The sequence below is a fragment of the Engystomops pustulosus genome, chromosome 4, assembly GCF_040894005.1.
Source record: "Engystomops pustulosus chromosome 4, aEngPut4.maternal, whole genome shotgun sequence".
Classification (NCBI taxonomy): Eukaryota; Metazoa; Chordata; class Amphibia; order Anura; family Leptodactylidae; genus Engystomops; species Engystomops pustulosus.
In genome coordinates, this window is record NC_092414.1 from 57058179 (window position 1) to 57083917 (window position 25739).

The 25739-nt window shown below is 38.7% G+C and overlaps 1 long non-coding RNA gene across 1 annotated transcript; it reads right to left on the reverse strand.

Moving 5' to 3' along the window:
- Positions 1 to 8368: 8368 nt before the first annotated feature.
- On the reverse strand, positions 8369 to 22089 carry LOC140128965 (uncharacterized). Its single transcript, XR_011855216.1, has 3 exons — positions 22029 to 22089; positions 21860 to 21921; positions 8369 to 8422 (listed from the first exon to the last, which is right to left on the reverse strand). It is a non-coding gene; the product is annotated as an uncharacterized lncRNA (long non-coding RNA).
- Between the last annotated feature and the right edge of the window lie 3650 nt (positions 22090 to 25739).

Sequence of the window (25739 nt, forward strand, 5' to 3'; positions counted from 1 at the left end):
GTACAAAATTTGTATTTTTACGTGGATATTTTTAAAGGGGCAGGCAATTTTTGTGTGTTGATGTAATTGATTTTGCTGCTCTGCGTCTGATATATTCAGAGACTGAGCGCAGTAACTTAGCGTTCAACGTCCGATTTTCACTAGAGGGTTTAATGTAATTACTATAAGTGGACCACATTACAAATCTAAAAAAGCTACATAAGAAGTTATATAAGAGATTTTACACCACAAACATAGTGTAAATATATTGTAAATAGTTGCCCCATGCTATTCGATCTCTACTTTGGATGACAAATTTGAGTCTATTACAATAAATTACATCTGTTTTGCACAGTTCAACATTAGTTCACAAAAGTCTGCAAAAACCTAATTTTATGAAGCTTCCTTTACCCATTTAATAAATATAATAAATAATAAATAGACGAAAAGTGTCTAACATTTTCTGCAAGCTGAGTTTTAATTAAACGTTACGCAATATTAAATAAATTTAATTAAGTTATTTTTAACTTTGTCTCTTTATTAAAAATATTTTTCAAGATGAGAATATTATCTACTGTTTTAATAAGCTTTGTTATTATATTAAAGACAATGGAAATGCAAAAAGAAACCTAAATTTATACTGCACTTGCTGGCCTACTTAAAGAGATTAAATATAAAAGAGAAGGAAAACAAACATTAATGGTTATGTTCAGACATAGATGTTTTGATCTTAATTTTGCTTAAGGATTAAATAAGTGTTACATTTAGGCTGACCTGGTACAAAACGTACCCTCTAGTAGATTTATTTGTTCTAATTTTTCCGTAGTTAAATAGAAATTCCACAATTCTCCAAAGAATAATATAAATCACAAAGATTATATATGATTAAGGTGCTGCAAATTTTAAAATTGTTTACAGAAATATTGTGCTTCACTATAGTTTTTCTATTTTAAACAGCTCTAATACAAATCATTAACAGGTGTGCAGAACTCACCAACCAATGACACACAGGCTGCAGACAATGAACCATGGGTCCATTCATGTGCAGGTAGGCTTAGAGTGCTTAAAGGGGTTATCTGAGTGTTCGTAAAATTCTGGGGGCAGGCTGGTGAGGCACTTTTAGAAAAAACAAACCTGTATTCACCTCCTCAGTTGCCCCAGGCATGCCGCCGCCTCGCCGGGCCTTGCCTTGTTTACAGGGGCATGAAAGCTCCGCCGACTTTGGCTTTCGGCCAGGCACCCACTCATCCCTATTTCCCAGCACTGTATCAGGCGCTGAGATATGGTGATGGGTACGCATGGCCAGCCACCTCGGCTGGTCAGAAGCCGAACTCAGCGCAGCTGTGACGACCTGGCAGTGCGGGACATCTGGAGCGACTGAGGAGGTGAGTACAGGTTTTTTTTTTTTTAAAAATGCCTCACCAGCCTGCCACCAGAATTTTACAAACGCTTGGATAACCCCTTTAAAGGACACCTGTCAGATCAATAAAACGAACTAGCTGCACATACTATTGAAAGAATCTCCCTAGCCCTCTAACAGTTATGTCACTGTGAAAATCCTAGGTTTATGGGAACATGCCAAAAAGCTGGGCCGTACTGTGGCACGTAGCGGTCCGACTTCTGTCTGACTTTTCCCATTCTTTTCAGTGCATGTATTTAATAAGAGTTTGAGTCACATTTGTGTCTCAGCTGCACTGTATTGCACTGAAATGGAACTTGCCGTACACAATCGGACCGTGCCCCACATTTATCATGGAAAGTCCGACAGAAGTGTGTTGTATGCCCCTTGTTAAAGCTGCACCAAAAAAAGTGGTGTACTCTTTCAGAGCAGTGCAAAGAACACCAGATTCATGAAGAATGTGCACCAGAAATCCTGAATCTGCCCCCCTCTGCACACTACACAGGCAAACTGCACATTTAGTAAATGTGTGTGTATGTTTACATTCATGATGCATCCTTTTTGAGGCAAAGACATGTGAATTTCTACTAGATGTGTGGCTGCTCCTATACTTAGCAAAGAAACAGATTAGGAACAGATTAGCAAAAGGGGGCAATTCTTAAGCATTTGATAAATCTCCTAAAGTTTGTTCTCGGAAACTGTCTGCGACAGAATTCTAACCAAAACCTACCTAACTTTAAAAAAAACTGTCTTAAATGCTTTGTGACACATTTATTAAGGATTTTGGACTGTTTTAGGAGCTTTTTGTATTATTATGACAAAAGGTGTGTGGCCTCAAAAACGAAGGAATACTTCATAGGAAAAAGTCAGTTAATTCAAGTGTTTTCTGGCATTAAATACTTAAACAGATTGTACAAAATATGACTCTACAAACTTAAACCCCACCAGATTTATCATCCAGCATCAGATACAGAAATCTGGCCCAGCATGGTAAGACTGTCTAGTCCAACTGTGCACCGGGGAAATTTAACAAAGTTTTGCAGACATCCTTTGACTGCAGACATGCATCAATTAGTGATGTTCATGCTTATATGGAGAGGACCCAACCATAATTTTGCTTTGGGGCCCAGCATTTCTTTGTTACACCCCTGGAAATCAAATAATTATGAACTTGTTTAACTGTTTTTGCAAATTAGCATAATATAAAGGCAACCTGAGTTACTACTGTAATGTCCTGGAGTTGGTGTCATTACTAAATTAGATGTCTGTTAATCTCACGGGATTAGTCCTAGTATGACAGATTACCCTACTGGGACCTGTTACTCAAAGACCCAGCCTTCTAGAGAGTGTAACCAGCTTTCCGAAGCAATATCTCTACTGTTTAGGCTGCATAGTTTGTAATAACAGCAGATGTTTATGTCATAAATCACCTGGTGCAATTGCAGGCTGTCCAATTAATTGGTCCCCTCAAAATTTCCAGAGGCCAAGTCCTGAAGTCTATAAGTATAGACTCAGCCCTGGTTTCTTGGTTCTAGGTCTTCTTTTCCTAGTCTGACTTCAGAATGTTTGCTGCTGCGTCAGAACTGACACAGTTCCCAGAAAATTTACCCAACCATGCAGAACACTGCTAAAGGGTTGCTGTCCTACCCCTGCAAACAAGAGGGAAGATTATCTGAACTTGAACCAGGCCCTGCATGCTATCACAGTCAAAAGTTGCACAGTCTATCACTGGTGCTGAAGCCTTAGCTAAAGCCACTAACATTAGGGGCCTTCCCAGTGCACTTAGCCAGGACCCATTATACAGACTGTGCCAGGGTGATCCTTTCTACAATGTAGTCCCCCTCTTCATGCTTAATCCTGCTGCCCCTGACAGGGGTAGAAAAGGCTTACATCAATACTGTGCTACTGTGATCATTCAAGTTTTTCAGCACAATTATTGTGCTGAAAAAGCACATCTTGGGTACATAAAAAAAATAGACTTTGTACTCACCTTTGCATCTCCCCCCAGCTGCCCTCCCCACAGGTCCTCTTCTTGATCCTGTTCCGCAGTGGGGCTCAGGCTATGATGTCGGCAAGCGATGTCATAGTCTGTACGTCTCCAGCGTTCATGGACCGTTGCCGGTGGAACTGGATCAAGTAGTGGACCTGCAGGGGTGTACATAGGTGAGTACATAGTTTATTATTTTTATGTGCTGGGCGGGCTGGCTATATACTTTGAGCATCTTAGTTTCCACAAATAAAGGTTGTTGTTGCTTTTTGTTTGTAACACTTTAAAGATGGTTTTGGCCAAATATTAAAAAAAACACTTAAAAAGTTATAATAACAGAAGCGATACTAATTTCTCTTTCTCGGGTGCTCCCATTCTTCAGTTTCCTGTTCCCTGGCTGGTCTGTAAACCAGTGATCAGTGGTCAGTGATTATTTCCTTGGTCTCATGTCTGTATGTCTCTAGTAGTCTTGATACCCAAGACTGGTGAGGACTGTGGTGGATCAATAGCGACAGAAGATCAGTAGGTAGAATACTGTACTATTATTCATTAGTGTTATTGGAAAAATGTTTAACAAGGCTGAGAGTAATAAATTGTGGTGCTCCAAGGGTTAATTGCTTAATCAAAGTGTTTTTATTTTTAATTTGGGTTCTGCTGCTTTATCAATACGTGTAAGGTTTTGACCTGTTAATAGGTCTTTGTCCAACACTGCAATATACAGAATGAATCATATTTACAAAAAAGTACAAACTGACAAATACAGGTATATGTTCTAGGCGTGTATATACATATTAAACCGCATTACAAGGCTGGAAATCCCCTCTAACTTTCTCTTTCAAGGATTTTAATGATCTCAGTATAACCCTTTATTATATGCCCCAGTGTATAAGATTCCGTCTTGATCATGTGTTAACATAGCTACATAGCTGACTACTATACAGTTATTAACCTTATGAGTCACATATTTGATTAGTCATTATTTATTCATCAAATGACCAAGACTAATATGTATGCCTTAAAAGTAAACAACATGGGATCCTATTAAATGACCTCAAACCAAAGACGTTCAAAGAAATTGCTACAGAATCTACATAGGAAAATTGGTAACATTCCCTCACACATTCCACAATCTTAAATTTTTCAGAAATTGTAATACCCCTTTTTTCTGACTACCATTGATTTATTGTTGCTTTGGATAATTGATATTATCTAAATCTCTGAAATGTCTTGTCTTCTCCATAACGTTATCTATAATGTCATGCACATATTTTATTACACTTCCTTATAATTAAATATAGCACGTCTGGTTAATATATCTTGGAAAGTAGTTGGCTTGGAATGTTGTATCATTTTGTTTTTTTATTGAAATTTTTTTTTCACTCGCTATAAATCAGGGCATAGGCCTGAAATTTTTCTCACATGTTGGACTTCAAAATTCTTTACTGCGCCCTTTGCTTAAAAAAAGTCAATGACTTCACCAAGAAAGTTTGATTAGTTTCTTTTTACTTTCTGTAATGAAGTGCCATCCTTTTTACACTTGAAAGGATCCCGGTAATTAATGCAACATTGATCCTTTGAATACAGATGAGCTAACCTAGATAATAGGGTTTGCTATCCAAGGATGGGACTGTAGTGCAATAGTTAAGCTTGTAGTGCCATCATAAGGACTGTGGACGCAGTACATGTACATAGAAACGCATTGCTTCCCTCCGAGCCATTGTGTATCATGCTCCCTCTTACGTAGGATCACTTTCCAGCAGGACATATGTGCTATTTATTAGGTTACAAATGGTGACAATTGCAGAAGACAAGCGAGCTGCTTCACAATAGTATTTTATGCAATTTGCTAATGACTTTCTCAGATCAGGCATTAATCTGTCTGTACCCTAAGCGTACAGACCACACACAGCAATATTGAAACCAATACTACTGTGAGGATGTAACCCTTTATGATCTGTTAAAAGTACAGTATGTCCTAATATTTTCATGGATCACTAATTGACTACTGTTTATGTGGATCCATAAAAACATGTGACAAACCGTTAAAAACCTGACTGTGAAAAAGAATTTTAACCCCCAAGGGCTGGTAAAGATGCGTGAATATAACATAACTCCTTTTATTGTGGGTATATAAAGTATACAGGCGGTCCCCTACTTAAGGACACCCGACTTACAGACAACCCATAGTTACAGACGGACCCCTCTGCCCACTGAGACCTCTGGTGAAGCTCTCTGGATGCTTTAAAATAGTCCCAGATTGCAATAATCAGCTTAAAATTGTCTGCAATGAAGCTTTATTGATGATTCTTGGTCCTATTACAGCAAAAAAATTTGAAACTCCAATTGTCACTGGGGCAAAAAAAAAAAATTGTCGGGAACTACAATGATAAAATATACAGTTTCGACTTACATACAAATTCAACTTAAGAACAAACCTACAGTCCCTATCTTGTATGTAACCCGGGGACTGCCTGTATATGGATATTAAGGCTACCAAGTTAAAGAGGACCTGTCATCAGGTTTGGAGTTATCAACCTGATGACAGGTTCCTATAGCATAAAACATGTAGAAATAATACCTGTTTTTTCCCTCATATACGCCTTCTGCTCTATTGCAGAGAAAATTAAGTTTAAAAGTCTACCAGGTTGTGTGGCAAATACAGGGGGCAGTATATGGGGCATGCGAGTCACAGAATCATCCACATGTATCCTCAATGCAACTGCCTTCTCAGACTTTCATTGACGTCCTCGGCAAACCAGCTGGACTTGTAATATGTGTGTAAGTGTGTGTAGGCAGGATATTAGGTAATTTACCAATATACATCTATGTAAAATTGTTGAGCCAGAGATTCTTGTCCATTAAATGGCCACAAATGAAGGGTCATGTGATCTCTAACTGGCAATTGTTTATGGACAAATAGAGATCACATGACCCTCCATCTGCAGCCATTTTATGGACAGGAATGTCTGGCTGATGAGGTAAAAGACAGGAGGCTTCACTTTATGTATCAAAAAAGCGATGCAGAACTTTTAATAGATGTGTGTTGGTAAATGACATAATATCCTGCCCCCCCACCCCCCACACTTACACACAGATCCCCCTTCAGGATGTTTATTATATGATTAGTAGTTATACATTTCCAACTTTTTTTTTTCATTCCTTTCTTTCTTCTAGTTACTCAATTTACCCTGGACATGTGACCGACACAGAGCTCCAGGACTGATCATAGTTCGAGGAGAAATATGAGAGCTTTGTCTTGAAATGTTGGTACTTAAACAGTAGGAAAATTCTAGCTGATCAGAATGTTAAAATTATCTCAATCTTTATTAGGTTATATTTAAAAATATGCTGGAAAAATTAGCCAGAAACCACTTCTTTCAGGCTTTTCAAGGTGCTCTTCCAGGTGGCAGTATATTCACATCTATGCCAACTGAAAATCAATGGACTGCACGAAGAACAAACAGGTATTGTCATGGGAGCATAAATAAACTTCCAACAGTGATACATTAACTGAGTTCTCTGCCTTTCTAGAGTATTTCCCCTGCCTGACACGTTTATGCATCGGTCCTAATAACCGATTAGTCATCGGAGGCAAAATGGAGTCAGACGCCGTGACCATAACAGAGTACTGTATGTTTGTACTACAGTCTTAGCGGTCTGCCCGCATATACAGCACTGTTACAGCCGTACTTAAACAGTAAGGCCAGAGAAACACAGGTCAGGTTGAATTTCCATAGTGGATATTTTGGTTGCATTTAGACAGAAAATGTGAAATTGGCCTAATTGTAATGTGTTCTGTTCCTGTTATATGCTGCATCATGACCAGGGTAGATTATTATCCCTAGTATAGGTTCATATTAAATTAGGGTAAGTAGAGATTTTGAAAACCATAAGATATTTAGGGTAAGAAAAAAATGTACACACTTTTTATTATACAATTTCATTAATTTACAGAAAGTATTATACTACTTATAAAGAGATTCAACACTGAAGTTTTTGTTATCCAAATTGTGGCTTGGAGTGGATTTAAAGTTATTGGGGATATAAAGTAAGTATACTTTTAGGTGGGTTTACTAATGAAAACAGTGTAAAACCAGAAGAGTCTTTTTATCCACATATATCATAATAAACCTTCAATAAAAACTCACTTATCCTTATCTAATGGGTTAATTATTGCTGAATATTCCAACCTTGAAGAATCCAACCTTGTAAAATCAACCATTCAACTCCATCCCCGGCTGTCTGGTTACACATAAACCATTATCATTGGTGGTTACGTCTGAGGCTAATATATAGCGATTTACAGTCACCATATTGAGTGGAGGTGTGAATTGAGATAAGGTAATTCTTAGTAAAACCATAAAAAACATACTATCATCATGATTAGTTGACCCTAATGACAAAATCAGATCTGCTGCATTGGTGTTTTTATTGGACATGAATGAAACTATAATTATGCACTTGTGAAAATACAATTATCGTTATGTCAGAACATCATACCTGTATGTTAGCAGAAGAATTTGTTTAAAAAACGTAATTTTCTCTTTATTTCTGTGATGACATGAGAATGTTAATGGAAAATGACCCAAGGCCATGCAAATTACAGGCAATCACACACCAGTGATGAGCTGGTTTAGAAAGATCAAACAAATGGAACTCAACACATAAAGTAAGGAAAAAAAAACTTTCAGCAAATAAAATGAAGCTTTTCCGATCACAGTTTTTGAAACTCTTTATATTTCAAGTATCGTCAACTTGCAAATGGAGGAAACTCAGATTCAAAGCAAAATATCCAGGGATTGCTTTACTAGTTTCCATTTCTACTTTTGTGTCAGACTTCATTTCCAATGAGCTGTTGTGTGATATTTATTTTTGTTTTGTAGTGTTTTATGAATATTTTGGTTATTTGATTTATTATGCTTTGGAAAATTAACTAATATCTGTTGTATAATATAGTGTACATCCACAATCTTGGTTTTCTTTCACTATGTAGACTTTAGGCCTTACCTTTGGGATGTGATGAATCTGCACTTCACACTGGCACACCAAGAGCATGCCTGGTAAAAACAAAAGAAAATGGAATAAGGTGAAATTTGTGCATGTTTTATTCTTTTGAAGCCCCTTTTCTATTGTTTAACTGTATTCTTTACAAATGTGTGGCTGAAAGCTGAAGAAAGTGTGTACCACATTTGAATATGACTGTCCTGACCCTCTGAATTGACAGAGGATTTTGCTGCAGCAGGGTCCTGAAGCTTTTCTCAGCAGGAAATGTGTTTGTACCCAGTCCTATGGGAGTGCTGGAGTGCTGGTCCAATCAGCTTCTGGGGGTTTCAGTCAATTTATATATACCTGCTGGTATATGTTATGTATGCCTGCTACTGATGTTGTCTTTCTGGCTCTTTGTGAGATCCTTTGATATTCTGCTGTGATTCTGACCTCTTGCATTAGTATTGACTACTCTTCTGTCATGTGATTTGGTACCTCGCCCCCATATTTTTTTTTATCCAGTTTGTCTGACTTTGCCTTGTTGTCTGTCTTGTGTCTCATGTCTTACTGTTCTGTGCACCTATCGAAGGTAGGAACTGTCGTTCAGTTGTTACCTGCAGTTTCGCACAGGGATGGCAAGTAGTTAGGGATAGTTCTTCTTTGAGAGTTCAGGATTTCTATGCTGTCCTGACAATCACCTTATATGTAGTTTGATAACGGTGTTCATATATTTGAATTTGATATGATTTTATGGAAAAACATTTTTCCTGATCTGTGACAACAGCAGTGGCAAATGAGAAAATTAGAAGAAAACAACACAAAAGTCCCATTTACTTGTGGAAGAGTGAGCATTTGAAGAATAGGCTAAGAATCAGAAAAATCAGAATTTCTTCTGATTAGCTGTAGAAAAACCTTTTAAAATTCTCTATCGATCATCTGAGATTAATGGGCTAGAGTTAGAATAATTGTTAGCATTCCGGCTAGGGTTAACTGCAAAAAAATTATGAAAATGAACAAAACAAAACATATCTTTTAATATGAAAAAAATATGTTTTATAGGACTAGATGGGGTTGTATATTAATTTCTAGGACAATTGGAGCAACATCAGTTTGGACCAATTCAAATAAGGCTTAAAGGGGTGTTCCCATTTTAACAAATAATTTATATTATTTGTGTAATGAAAAGTTATACAATTTTCCAATATACTTTCTGTACCAATTACTCATGGTTTTCTAAATCTCTGCTTGCTATTCTTCTATAGAAAGCTTAATTGTTTATTTCCAGTTGGAGAAATCTGTCCATGCAGTGGCGTAACTAGGAGAGGCAGGGCCCCATAGCAGATTTCTGCATGGGGCCCCCCTTCCGCTAAAAAAATATTCATGCATACACACACGTTTATACAATCACACACATTTATACACTTAAATACACCACACACATAACATTCTACAGTCACTTTTATATACTCGTACACACATACATACATATACACTCATATGCACAAGTTTATGTTCATATATATATACACACTAACATATACAGTATATACAAACTCAAACTGTATATACAGTACATTTACATCAAAGTTTCATACATGCTATTTATATACATACATACATATAGCATACATACAACACATTCTTTTACATATAATAAAGAAAACACTGTCCGCTCACCCAATCACGATCCTCCTCCTCATGTGGACCTTCCCGTGTGTGGGGTGCACGCCTTCCAGATCCTCAAGCATACGATCAAAACTGGTAGCAAATAGTAGTCCAGCAGCACTCAATCCACCACTCAGGTAGTACTGTTAAAAAAATCTCTTTTTCTTCCTTTATTGCATCAAATGGTAAAAACGTACAGCAATGGATGGATAAATACACGGATCTACGCGTTTCGACGCTACTGCGTCTTAATCATGATCCCAAATAACATGAAACACATCAACATATATATAGGTTAACTTACCCAATCGGTGACTTGCCGCTGTGTGAGAGGGGTGGAGTGAATGGAGTTTTTTAGTTCCGTTTCTGAGGACCTCGTGGATGCGAGAAACCGGAAGTGACGCTACTATGGAAGTGTCCTCAAGTCACGTGACTCATCATGTGGTTAGTCATGTGACATGTGTGTATGCAAGCTCCGCCTCTCACAGAGCCGCAAGTCTGATGTTCCGCTGGGCAAGAAATTACACATTGTATAAATACAAAACAGATAAAAATCAGCAAATTGCTACATGTGTTAGATTCTTAATCTTAGGTGACCAAAATAAGTATGGAGTGTACAGCCCATATGAATATTCATGATGCCACTTTATACTGAGTCAATGGCTATTAGAAAAGCTCTGATTAAATTTTATCATATACATATTTGGTGCTGGAACCTCATTATAGCCCTTGACAACCCATACATGTTTGTGTCCGAGTCAAATGTCGTTTGATGTTATGTAAAATATTCTTAAATGATTGCGAACTTTTTGTATGGCAAATCATGGAGTCTCCATATACAATAAAATTTATATATACGTATTGTCTAAGTACTGGTTAGCCGATGTACCAAAATCGGGGGTAAAGATGTATAACAACAGATGTATACTTATTGATATGCATATGTACTCGCCCTACAGGAATAAGTAAGAAAAGACATGTGCATTTGTAGGCAGTAAAATGACTACTCCCCTTCGTTTCCAGTAGGTATATGATATCTAGTCTAATAAACAGTAATGAGATCTAATCTTCTGTTCAGGCCATCTGGATGTCGACTATTGAGGACGAACATCCAAAAAGTTTCCCTGTTATGGAGTAACCTTTTGATGTCTCCTCCTCTTCTCGGTAGGGAAATTTTTTCTATACCATACCAAAAGAATCCCCTGGTAGATTTATGGTGCTTGTCTCGGAAATGCCTTGACAGTGTGGAGATATTCACATTGTTATTATCTATGTCTGACAGATGTCTTCGTATCCTAATCTTTAGAGCATTAGATGTATGTCCCACATATTGTAATCTGCATTCTGAGCATCCTGCCACGTATACTACATTTTCTGAGTTACAGTTAATGTAGTTTTTAATCTCATATGTTTTACCCGTAGAGAAGGACTGGAAACTATTCTGTGCTACAATACAAGTGCACGCTTTGCATATGTTATGACCGCATCTAAAGCAGCCTGGATATCGTAGCCAGTTGGGAGTTATACTGTTGCCTCGTGTGCTGTCGAATAGACTAGGGGATACAACTGAGCCCAATGTTTTGGCTCTTTTGGCTACACACTTAATACCTGTTTCTACAATAGGGATTAGTGTGTCATCCTGTGTCAAAATTGGAATATATTTGTTGATAATCTGTTTGATGCTATTAAATTGCCTACTGTAATTGGTTGAGAACACTATTGGGTGTGTACCCTGTTTATGGTGATGGTTCTTATTCCGATTTTGTGTTAGAAGGTCCTTTTGTTTAATGCTGTCAATTTTATTGCTAGCTACTTTCAAATCACGAGGTTTGTATTCTCTCTCTGTCAATCTTTGTATGAGGGCTTCTTTTTCTTCCCTAAATGTTGTATCCTCTGAGCAATTTCTGCGTAACCTTATCATCTCTCCATACGGAATGTTTTTGACTACATGTACTGGGTGGCATGACGAAGCCAATAGTATAGAATTGCCTGCCGTGTCTTTTCTAAAAGGTGTTGCTAATACCTTACCGTCTCTCCCCTCCAAATTTAAATCCAAGAAATTAACACATGGTCCACCAAAACAGTGTGTGAACCTAAGGTTCATGTCATTCTTGTTAAGATAAGAACAGAAATCCTCAAATTGGTGTCTATCCCCCCTCCAAATCCATACCAGGTCGTCTATATATCGTCCTAGCCAACATATAGACTCCCGGTATGGATTGCTGTCTGAAAACAGGAACACATCCTCCCATTGTGACATGTAGATGTTAGCTAAGGAGGGGGAAAATTTTGCCCCCATGGGGGCCCCTTCCACTTGTAAATAATAACAACTGTCGAACAAGAAAAAGTTGTGCTTCAAAAGAAACTCAACTACGATAATAATATACTCCATGAGATTAGTACTGTAAGTACTATATTTTTTCAAGTGACGTTTTAAAAAGAAAATACCTCTCTCATGTGGGATGGATGGGTAAAGAGCTGTTACATCGCAGGTGGCCCAGTTATAATCCTCTTTCCATTGTATTGTGTCCGCTATTCTCAACATGTGTTTAGTATCCTGAAGGTATGTTGGGGTAACTTTGGTAAGTGGTTGAAGGTAATGATCCACCCATGCACCCAGTCTTTCACTCATGCCTCCAATACCCGCCACAATGGGTCTTAGGGGTGGGGGAAAACCCCCTTTGTGGATTTTAGGCAGTGAGTGAAAAACTGGGGTCACCGGTGTGTTAACATATAGAAAATTCTTTTGTTTGTCAGTAAGTATGCCTCTAATTAGCCCTTCTTCCAAGACTTTTTGTAATTTTGTTTGGAAAAGATCTGTTGGATTGCCCTGTAGAGGTCTGTAGGTGGTAATGTCGCTCAATATATTTTCATTTAATCTTTTATATAAGGATGAATCAAGTAGAACCACGTTGCCCCCCTTATCCGATGATCTAACAGTTAGATCTACATTATCACTGAGTTCTTTCATGGCTCTTCTCTCCCCCACGGACAAGTTGTTGTTCTTATAATGTTTAGTTGGTGAAGCTTTACATGCATTTTCATTTTTTAATTTTACCAAGTCCCGTTCTACAAGTTCTTGGAACTTGTCAAGAACAGCGGGGCGAGACCCCACTGGATAAAAATCCGGGTTGTTTGTTTGGAAAGGCGTGCCGACACCATCATTATTTTCCAGAACGTTGCATAGTAACTCTCGGTAACATAACATGCTACTTTGATCCTGGAAATCCATATTTATTACTTCTGAGGAATTCAAACTATCCACATATTCATTATATTCCATTGTTTGATCTTTATCTGGAAAGTTGTTTTCTGAGAAATGTTTACGGATTGTAATGTTTCTTGCGAATCGGTTCACATCCAATATAGTTCTATAAAGGTCAAAGTCACAACTGGGGGAGAAATTCAGACCTTTCTTCAGTATATTTATCTGGTCCTGACTTATGATGTAACTCGACATATTGATGACCACATTATTCATTGTTTCTTTTCCCTCTGGAGATGTTGTCTGGTTTTGATACCTATGTTTGCGGTGCCTCCTTCCGGCACGTCTGCCCCGTTTTTTGAAGGGCCATTGTCTCTATTAATAGCTGAAGTGTTTCTAGGTGTAGAGGGGGTTTTTTCTTCCAGAGACTGAATTGATGAGGACCGGCCATTCAGAGATTCCTCCGTATCAGAGAAACTTACTTTTCTGTTGTATTTTTTATATTTTCTGTATTTCTTACTTGATCCTTTGTTTTTTAAAATTGGTTTAGGAGTATCCTCCCCGTCGGAGTGGTCCCTGGAAAGGCCGCCATATCTGGACCTTTTCCATGTATAGACTTCATTTTCTTTATAATCCATCACATCACGTTGGAATTTTTTCTTTTTTATTTCCATGATGTTCTCCTCTATTTTTTTCACTCTTAATTCATGTGAAGTGATTTGCTCTCTATATATAGATTCCGGTATTGTATTTTGTAGTTCCTCTTTGATGGTTCTGATATCGGTTCTGGTTTCCTCCAATGTTTGTCTTTCCTCTGACACAATTAGCTCCATCAATTTTAATGAGCATTCGCTCAGTATTGAATTCCAGCTATCCATGAAAGCTTCTGTATAGACCGTGGTGGGGATCTTCCGTAATCTTAGACCCCTCGGTATCATTTTTTTGGCCAAATATGAGTCTAGAGTTTCTGCGTCCCACCACACACGGGCTTCCTTCTCCATTAACTTGTGCAATTGGTTCCATAGAATAAAACTGCCGGTCCCAGGGTTAGCCTCTGTGGGTTCTATATTAAAAATCTTTTTCGCCAGGTCTTTCCTGTCCCAAATGGGGGCAGAACCTGGAATATTGTCCATGTTGACCACTGGGACCGAATTATCCATCCAATATTCTGACAAGTATGTATCAACAGGATTAGAGGGGTGTTACGGGGAGCAAGGACAGAAACAGCTGAGAAATGTCAATATAATAAAGAAAACACTGTCCGCTCACCCAATCACGATCCTCCTCCTCATGTGGACCTTCCCGTGTGTGGGGTGCACGCCTTCCAGATCCTCAAGCATACGATCAAAACTGGTAGCAAATAGTAGTCCAGCAGCACTCAATCCACCACTCAGGTAGTACTGTTAAAAAAATCTCTTTTTCTTCCTTTATTGCATCAAATGGTAAAAACGTACAGCAATGGATGGATAAATACACGGATCTACGCGTTTCGACGCTACTGCGTCTTAATCATGATCCCAAATAACATGAAACACATCAACATATATATAGGTTAACTTACCCAATCGGTGACTTGCCGCTGTGTGAGAGGGGTGGAGTGAATGGAGTTTTTTAGTTCCGTTTCTGAGGACCTCGTGGATGCGAGAAACCGGAAGTGACGCTACTATGGAAGTGTCCTCAAGTCACGTGACTCATCATGTGGTTAGTCATGTGACATGTGTGTATGCAAGCTCCGCCTCTCACAGAGCCGCAAGTCTGATGTTCCGCTGGGCAAGAAATTACACATTGTATAAATACAAAACAGATAAAAATCAGCAAATTGCTACATGTGTTAGATTCTTAATCTTAGGTGACCAAAATAAGTATGGAGTGTACAGCCCATATGAATATTCATGATGCCACTTTATACTGAGTCAATGGCTATTAGAAAAGCTCTGATTAAATTTTATCATATACATATTTGGTGCTGGAACCTCATTATAGCCCTTGACAACCCATACATGTTTGTGTCCGAGTCAAATGTCGTTTGATGTTATGTAAAATATTCTTAAATGATTGCGAACTTTTTGTATGGCAAATCATGGAGTCTCCATATACAATAAAATTTATATATACGTATTGTCTAAGTACTGGTTAGCCGATGTACCAAAATCGGGGGTAAAGATGTATAACAACAGATGTATACTTATTGATATGCATATGTACTCGCCCTACAGGAATAAGTAAGAAAAGACATGTGCATTTGTAGGCAGTAAAATGACTACTCCCCTTCGTTTCCAGTAGGTATATGATATCTAGTCTAATAAACAGTAATGAGATCTAATCTTCTGTTCAGGCCATCTGGATGTCGACTATTGAGGACGAACATCCAAAAAGTTTCCCTGTTATGGAGTAACCTTTTGATGTCTCCTCCTCTTCTCGGTAGGGAAATTTTTTCTATACCATACCAAAAGAATCCCCTGGTAGATTTATGGTGCTTGTCTCGGAAATGCCTTGACAGTGTGGAGATATTCACATTGTTATTATCTATGTCTGACAGATGTCTTCGTATCCTAATCTTTAGAGCATTAGATGTATGTCCCACATATTGTAATCTGCATTCTGAGCATCCTGCCACGTATACTACATTTTCTGAGTTACAGTTAATGTAGTTTTTAATCTCATATGTTTTACCCGTAGAGAAGGACTGGAAACTATTCTGTGCTACAATACAAGTGCACGCTTTGCATATGTTATGACCGCATCTAAAGCAGCCTGGATATCGTAGCCAGTTGGGAGTTATACTGTTGCCTCGTGTGCTGTCGAATAGACTAGGGGATACAACTGAGCCCAATGTTTTGGCTCTTTTGGCTACACACTTAATACCTGTTTCTACAATAGGGATTAGTGTGTCATCCTGTGTCAAAATTGGAATATATTTGTTGATAATCTGTTTGATGCTATTAAATTGCCTACTGTAATTGGTTGAGAACACTATTGGGTGTGTACCCTGTTTATGGTGATGGTTCTTATTCCGATTTTGTGTTAGAAGGTCCTTTTGTTTAATGCTGTCAATTTTATTGCTAGCTACTTTCAAATCACGAGGTTTGTATTCTCTCTCTGTCAATCTTTGTATGAGGGCTTCTTTTTCTTCCCTAAATGTTGTATCCTCTGAGCAATTTCTGCGTAACCTTATCATCTCTCCATACGGAATGTTTTTGACTACATGTACTGGGTGGCATGACGAAGCCAATAGTATAGAATTGCCTGCCGTGTCTTTTCTAAAAGGTGTTGCTAATACCTTACCGTCTCTCCCCTCCAAATTTAAATCCAAGAAATTAACACATGGTCCACCAAAACAGTGTGTGAACCTAAGGTTCATGTCATTCTTGTTAAGATAAGAACAGAAATCCTCAAATTGGTGTCTATCCCCCCTCCAAATCCATACCAGGTCGTCTATATATCGTCCTAGCCAACATATAGACTCCCGGTATGGATTGCTGTCTGAAAACAGGAACACAAACGAAGGGGAGTAGTCATTTTACTGCCTACAAATGCACATGTCTTTTCTTACTTATTCCTGTAGGGCGAGTACATATGCATATCAATAAGTATACATCTGTTGTTATACATCTTTACCCCCGATTTTGGTACATCGGCTAACCAGTACTTAGACAATACGTATATATAAATTTTATTGTATATGGAGACTCCATGATTTGCCATACAAAAAGTTCGCAATCATTTAAGAATATTTTACATAACATCAAACGACATTTGACTCGGACACAAACATGTATGGGTTGTCAAGGGCTATAATGAGGTTCCAGCACCAAATATGTATATGATAAAATTTAATCAGAGCTTTTCTAATAGCCATTGACTCAGTATAAAGTGGCATCATGAATATTCATATGGGCTGTACACTCCATACTTATTTTGGTCACCTAAGATTAAGAATCTAACACATGTAGCAATTTGCTGATTTTTATCTGTTTTGTATTTATACAATGTGTAATTTCTTGCCCAGCGGAACATCAGACTTGCGGCTCTGTGAGAGGCGGAGCTTGCATACACACATGTCACATGACTAACCACATGATGAGTCACGTGACTTGAGGACACTTCCATAGTAGCGTCACTTCCGGTTTCTCGCATCCACGAGGTCCTCAGAAACGGAACTAAAAAACTCCATTCACTCCACCCCTCTCACACAGCGGCAAGTCACCGATTGGGTAAGTTAACCTATATATATGTTGATGTGTTTCATGTTATTTGGGATCATGATTAAGACGCAGTAGCGTCGAAACGCGTAGATCCGTGTATTTATCCATCCATTGCTGTACGTTTTTACCATTTGATGCAATAAAGGAAGAAAAAGAGATTTTTTTAACAGTACTACCTGAGTGGTGGATTGAGTGCTGCTGGACTACTATTTGCTACCATTCTTTTACATATGGTATACACCCACTGTGTATACACTGTATACACACACATATGTTGTATAAAAACACCATATACCCATACTGAATCTATATGCAGCATATATACACATACAGTATATATAGTGTATACACACAATGCATATACATACAGCATATACACACATATATACAGTATATACAGCAGATACACACATACACCATATACATATAAATATTTATATGCATGTTTCTACATACAGTTTATACACATACACACAGTATACACATACACACATACTGCATATACATGCAATATATACACAAATACATATGGTATATACAGAATATACACACACAGACATACAGTATATACTGTACACACACATACAGTATATACTGTACACACACATACAGCATATACTTTACACACACATACAGCATATACACACACCCATACTGCATATACACACACACATACAGCATATACACACACATACAACATATACACACATAAAGTATATACTGTACAGCACATACACACAGCACATACACACACATACACAGCACATACACACAGCACATACATACAGCACATACACATAAATACAGCACATACACATACATACAGCACATGCACACAGCACATACATACACACAGCAATCTATACATATATATATATATGTGGTCTTACTTACATTTCCTGAAGACCGGCTGCTGTGCAGTGGGAGGCTGTGTCTTCGGGAAGCTGCGGAAGTAGGCCGGCTGCGCGATTGCGATCGCGGACGCGGTGAGCCTGTCAGTCAACCAGGCGCAGATGGAGCGGAAGGTGTGGGCCGGCCAGGCAGTTGCGAATGGACTAGGCCCTGCGCAGAAGAAGTGGACCGGCCGGGGGGCCGTGAAGACACTAGGCTGCGGAAGGAGTAGGCTGGCCGTGCAGCCACACACAGACTGGGGCTGGCGAACGCGGCGCGGATAGAACAGGTGGGGCCAGCCTAGAAGTGTCCATGCCATGCCGCTGCTGCTGGTGCCGCCGGGGCGGTCGCGCCAAAAGAAGTGGGCGGGCTGAGTGGCCACAAATGAAGAGGCAAGTCGGTCGTCCCACAGATCAGGTGGGCGGACAGAGGGACGGCACAGGGGCCCATATTATTGTCCAAGGGCAGTCCCATCATCCCAGTAAGCACTGGCTGTTCATCCCGGGCCCCTGTGCCGCCCGGGCCCCGTAGCAAGCGCTACGGCTGCTACGGCTATTGTTACGCCACTGTGTCCATGGTCACACAGGTGCACGGCTCGTTATATCACATGTCTCTGATTACTCTCTGTGACACCTGTCAGTCGTGTATCTGTGTGACCATGGTCAGATTTCAGTCCACTGGAAGTAAACATAGAAGCTTTCTATAGAAGGACAGCAAGCAGAGATCTAGAAAACTGTGAGGAATTGATACAGAAAGTATATTGCAAAATTGTATAACTTCTAATTACACAAAAAAATAACATTAATTTGCTGTAATGGTACCCCTTGAAATCAATAAAAATGTTTAGTGAAGCTTCAGCTAATCAAATCTTGGAGGATTTGCTTATGTCTATAAGGTACCATATCACTAAGAAATCCTTCAGATAATAGTTTGGATGCTTTAAGCCCCTTCCACACTGGCGTTTTTCACGCGCGAGTTCTGCGCGTGCTTTTGACGCGCAGAACTCGCATTGCACTCTGTCCCATTGTATTCAATGGGTCTTTCTTCATTAGCGTTGGTTTTAACGCGCGTGCTTGCGTTCGTTTTCACGCGCGTCAAAATCGCAGCATGCTCTACTTTTGCGGGTCACGCGCGTTTTTCACGCCCCATTCAAGTCTATGGAGATGCATCAAGAACGCATTGCACTCGCAATCATTGCAAGTGCAATGCGAGTGCAATGCGTTTTAAACGTAAGGGTTGCTAGGTGACCAGAATAACATTATTTCCCCTGCTCGCGATCGAGCATTTAATTAAAAAAACACAATGAAGAACAGTGAAGAATAGAATAAAAACATTGAACACAGTGAACACAGTGAACACAGGATCATTTAAGAGAAAAACACAGTACAGAACACAGTGAAGAATAGATTACAGATGTTCGGCACATCTGCTTACTTGTCAAGAGATGCGCACGGAACGGTGCGCTCAAAATAGCATGTGAAGAACAATATATATCTGTGAAGAACACATTGCAGATGTATTTAAACATCTGCAATGTGTTCTTCACACACATATATATTGTTCTTCACATGCTATTTTGTTCGCGCCGTTCCGCGCGTATCTCCCGACAAGTAAGCAGATGTGCCGAACATCTGTAATCTATTCTGCACTGTGTTCTGCACTGTGTTTTTCTCTTAAATGATCCTGTGTTCACTGTGTTCACTGTGTTCAATGTTTTTATTCTATTCTTCACTGTTCTTCACATCTGCTAACTTGTCGGGAGATAATATACGCGCGGAACAGTGAAGAATAGATCGCAGATGTTTGCAACTTATCAGAAGACATTATTTTTCAATTAAATAACACATTTTAATCCCAAACCATGGTCCCTTTGAAAAATGCTCGAGTCTCCCATTGAATCGCGCGTGAAAAATGCGCCGAAAACGCAAAAAAACGCTAACAACACGCGCGTGAAAAACGCAAAAACGCTAATTACTCCAAGGAAAAATGGAACAAAAACGCAGCCAAAAACGTCAGTTTTTCACGCATTGCACCCTGACGTGAAATGCAACGCTAGTGTGGAAGGGGCCTTACATTTGTTTAAAAATGTTTTGTGCACTAAAAATAATTATAACCTGAGCTAGATTCACACAAAAAAAACAGTCTAAAATGCCTTCCAACACATTTAAGACATTGACAATTCGCTCATTTTATGGAACTTTTCTGACTCGTTCAACAAATGGGTGTGGTCTCAAGAAAGGGCGTGGTCTCTGGGAAAGGCCATACAGGAAATAGTCAGTGTGCCAAAAAAAAAGGAGGGTGAGTCACATTGTCTCGCACAGTTTAGACCAACTAAAAGCAGGTCTAAGAGTAGAACATGAGTCTTAAACTGCAATAGATTCATCATCACAGGATTGTCCAGCTCTACACTGTGGAAGGGAGTGACACAATAATGAATCCCCCCGTAGTATCATAGTAAATAAGGTTAGAAAAAGAAATCAGTCCATCAAGTCTAACCTTGATAAACAACTTATAAAATAGGTTGTAAATATCATATAGGTGGTGGCACATTACCAAGAATTGTTCCAAAGGAAAGTACTTGTTGATTATTACATATTTAGGGACATGTATCGTATCTTTATTTCTGTTAATTGTCTAATTTTTACGACTTTTCATTGCGACTTTTGCTGTCGTTTTTCATACACAGCTTGGTCTGCACCATGTGTAGTGTGTCTTTATTTTCCAGATGTTCCATGCAACTTTTTGAGAAGAGCAGATTTGCCTGTTTACAAAACACTTGCGTTATCTCAATGTTAACATTGTCAACATTTGGGTAACACCTGCATTTTCTAAATGCAATGTTGACAGCAATGTTATTAGGCAAAATTCCTCTTCTCAGCTGTTGTGATGCATTGAAAACACAAGACTTCAACCATGTGTGACCAAAGCCTTATATGTCGTCATCTCCCAGGGGTGTGACTAGAGTGCATAGAAATGCAGGACACAGTCTGAAATCAAAAATTTACAATAGTGTCCACTCCTGTACATAGCCCCTCATATGGCTTTTGTTCACTCCTGTATATAACCCCTCCTATTGCTTGTGTCCATATGGATTAGAGACTTTTGCAGCAAAAAGTCTCAAAAAAAGCCAAAACTTGCGCCTGCCAGGATAGGCAAAACTAACTATTTGTATCACAAAAAAGGACATGATCATATATAAGGCGCAAAAAAGACCTTCCAAAGGTCTCAATTATACAACAAAGAAAAAAAAATAAGATACATGTACCCCATTGTAAATATGACTTTTAGATTAGCTAAAGAAAGCAGCTATCACAGGGTACCAATACAATATTCTTACCTTGTAATGATAATGATCCAGGAAAGAATTACCAATACATTATCAGTTCACAGTTTTTTATTAAAGCCAAACGTATAGGGACAATGTTAAAAGCTTATGAGAATGAAAGAATATGAAGCTGTGGGACCATGATCCCAATTATAGCTATATAGAATACTCTAAACATATTGCAGTATATGCATTTGTCATCCATCATATTTCTTACCTTACAAACATTCCATGTTGGAATGTATGAGGTGAATCACTCAGGTCCTTTTGTTCCCTTTCCTTAGAAAGAAATAAAGAATCTAGTATTAACCTTATTCCAAGAAATACAGAAGCACAGATGAATACTAAGTGACATTCTAATGTCAGCGTCACAATAATATACTTACCGGTTCCTCCATCTCTTCTCTTCTATCAACATTGACCCATTGCACCCATCCAGATCTGTCCATAAGGAAAAAGTCCAACATAAATTGAAATACTAAAGTTCTGCTCAGGGTTTTTGACTCTATTCATTACATCAAAAAAATTATTTAATTTCATTTAGAATTTGGGACTGACTTATGATAAATTTCTATGTTCTCTATTGAGCACCTACTTAATGTAAACTTAGCTTGATGGGCCTAATAGCTAATAAACATTCTCCAAAAAGTAGCATTTTTATAAAGATGTTCACTCTAGATTTCATATATATTAAGCCAGTTTCAATCCGGTCAGTAGTAACTGAATAGTAGGGGTGCAGTACCCAGAGTGAAAACTGAAGAAGTGGATGAGGGCCCATAAAGTCTAGATAGAGCTATCTGTTTTCAACTCTCATCATGTAGTTCCTATAGAATTATATAAACGGTGCTCCTGCAGTTAGGCCTGCGTGGCCAATACCCTAGGAATGGAGCTGTGTAATCTCAACTCTAGGTGTAGTATACAACCACTGGGCAACTGAGGTGTCAGTGGTTGTCCTCCAACTATTGACCATTAATGACCTCTGGCATAAGTAGCTCATGAACAACAAGAAGTTGAGGTCTTTAATCAAAGGTTTGTCTGCTTGTATAATGCTAAATATTACATAAATATGCCGTATACTATGGAAATAATAGGAAAGGGAGGAGGAACTCCGGCTCAAAAGTAAACTTCAATCCAGGTAGGTAAAATCGAAGAGACTTTTATTGAAGATATACAAATAACATGATAAAACGGATTGGCATCGGTAGCGGGAAGGGTCCCTGGAACGCCTACGCGTTTCGGATAAACTCTGTATCCTTATTCATTATTCCATTATCCATTATTATTTAGCCATGAATAAGGATACAGAGTTTATCCGAAACGTGACCCTTCCCACTACCCATGCCAATCCGTTTTATCATGTTATTTGTATATCTTCAATAAAAGTCTCTTCGACTTTACCTACCTGGATTGAAGTTTACTTTTGAGCCGGAGTTCCTCCTCCCTTTCCTTGATTAAGTGCCTCCTGTGAAGCGGGCGATATCCGAGCTTGAGTTCACTTCTCCACTAATCCACTGCGTCCCAGGTGAGCTGACAGAACTGTTTCTTTGTATATGGAAAAAATAGGGGAATTTTTAAGCTGGATTTTTGAGCAAGTTATTTTACACTGTCTTAGAAGCTTTTTGTATGTCTGATTTATCTTAGTGGCTTGTACTCCTTGATAAATCTGTTACATGTTAATGTCTGCATTTGATTTCAGACAAATCTTACAAATTGGCGATATTTCCGGGTTGGGAGGAACTCGCACGTACACCACACCTGAACCTGTACTTTAGGTCCACTCATCTCGCGTACACCCAAACTTAGAGGCTTTACAACTCTTCAGGAGTGGGTTTTAATAGCACAGAAGATAAGTCCTTCTCTGAAAAATAGATAAGCATTGATGCATATAATCTGTTTTCTATGTACAGTTGTATTTGTATGTAAGTCAGAACTCAGGCAAAAGTTGTAACCCCAGGCAAAAATTTTTTTGGTCTCTATGACTATTGCATTTAAAAATGTTGGATTGTCATAAGAACCAGGATTAACAATAAAGCTTAATTGCAGACACCTGTGATAAATGTTATAGCTGCTTATTGTAGCCTGGGACTAAAGTACAGTAAATTACTAACATCCAGGGGTTCGTTTGTAACTAGAGGTCGTCTGTAAGTCGTCTGTAAGTAGGGGAAAGCCTTAACTTCTTTCATGTCCAAAATGAAGTCTCTTTCATCCAGTAGCTCTGTTTAGAGATATTATAAATCAAATAGTGCAGACAGTTTTTTCCTTTAAAATAACTTTTTCTTTTTAATAGTTCTATATAGGTGAAAAAGGCCTTCAACATAAAATCACTATCGTGTGGCAATGTGGCTTTGTTTGAAAAGTGAAAGAAATGCATAGAAAGCAGATAATCTGATCCATTCTTCAGGAAAGACTTATCTTCTGTGCTATTAAAACCCACTCCTGAACAAGTAATGAAACCTCTAAGTTTGGGTGTACTTTAAAGCGTTGAAAAAAAGACATTGCAATGAAAAATTCCTCCCCGTTGACTCTTCAGGAATCCACTATGAAATCCTGAAAATCATCCTGGGAGCTCCAGCACTGTGGCAGTCTACCAGTCGTTCACGGTAGATTAGCCTGATGGTTTGAGGAAGATCACAAAACCCAAAACGTATTTCCTAAATAAAAATATTCCCATTTCATATGAGTGATGAGTGATCTTTGCATTGTCCAGATGATTTTCCCTAATGGGATGTTTTAATTTCCATTTGCATTAATACTTCTATAGGTAGGTGCTTTACATAAGGATAAGGATGCTGGAAAAGAAACGGAGGTACACGGCAGGAGAGGTAGGCAGTGATTTGTAAAGCACTAGGGAATTCGATGGCGCTATATAAATAAAGATTATTATTAGCAGAGCAAGGACGCCATATCAATGTTGTATCGCCAGTACCAACATTCCTTGTAGTACCCACACTAAAGGGGTATTCCAGGAATCAGCATAATTCATATACAAGTGGGCACTCAAAATATAAGCTAATGTGTAATTAGTTATTTAAAATTTTGCTCCCCTTAGCAGAAAATGCTGGTAACATGAATGAAGAATTAAAATGCTACTGGCCCTTTAATCAGTCCGTTAATTTCCTCCGCGCGGTCCGTTGCAGGACAGAAGATGGCTGCTGGTCACATGTCCACATCACATGTTCTGCACCTGCCTGGGCAGGTCATGTGATCACTACTACGTTTAGCTGTTGTCGGTTGGTTGCAGTGCATCCAGTATGGCCAGTGCTGTGGTGATGGCAGTTACACATCATTACTATGGTAACAGAGCAAGAAAACCTGTTAGATCATCACTGGGAGCAGAGCATAAGAGGGAGGAGGAGTTACTGAGAACTAAAGGATCATGGAACTTGTCCAGTAGCGGACATCTTAGTGATAACTCCACCTACTTTAGAGAGGCCATAAATTTTGTAAATCATAAAATCAAATTATTTAAGCTCCATTTTGTGACTAATGACATTGAGTATTGTTGTATTCATTTATTTATATCATCATGGGTTTTTGTGTCAGACGTTCATATTCCCAGAATACCCCTTTAACTGACATTTACCATTTAACAGTTAAGTTAACAAACATGCTGGGTATTCCATGTTATTCAGCGTCTACATCTTATTTTGCAGACAACAAGAACAAGGACACAATTGCACTCTGCACACCCAATAAATTTAGACAAAGTCAATAAATATATAAGGTCCAAAAGATGAGAGGAGACAAGGCCCTACCCCGCGAATTTCGGCAGTGTGTTTGGCTTCCTCAGGGATCCCATGAGAAAGCCAGACACACTGGCGATAGGCATGGGGTAGGTTGTTTGTGGAGTCTCCCCTCATCTCTTGGACCTTATATATTTTGTGACTTTGTTCCCAAGCAATTTTCCATGATAATTAGGGACTGGTAACCTTTATTTTGGGACTGTATTGTATTGATATATTTGATGCACCTACAGTATCTTGTATGCAAGATGCACCTAAAGATCACCTTTATGGCAGATGATCTTATCATGGACCATGACCAGAATATTTTTAATTGCATTTATGCATTTTAGGGCATATTCACATGAACGGCGC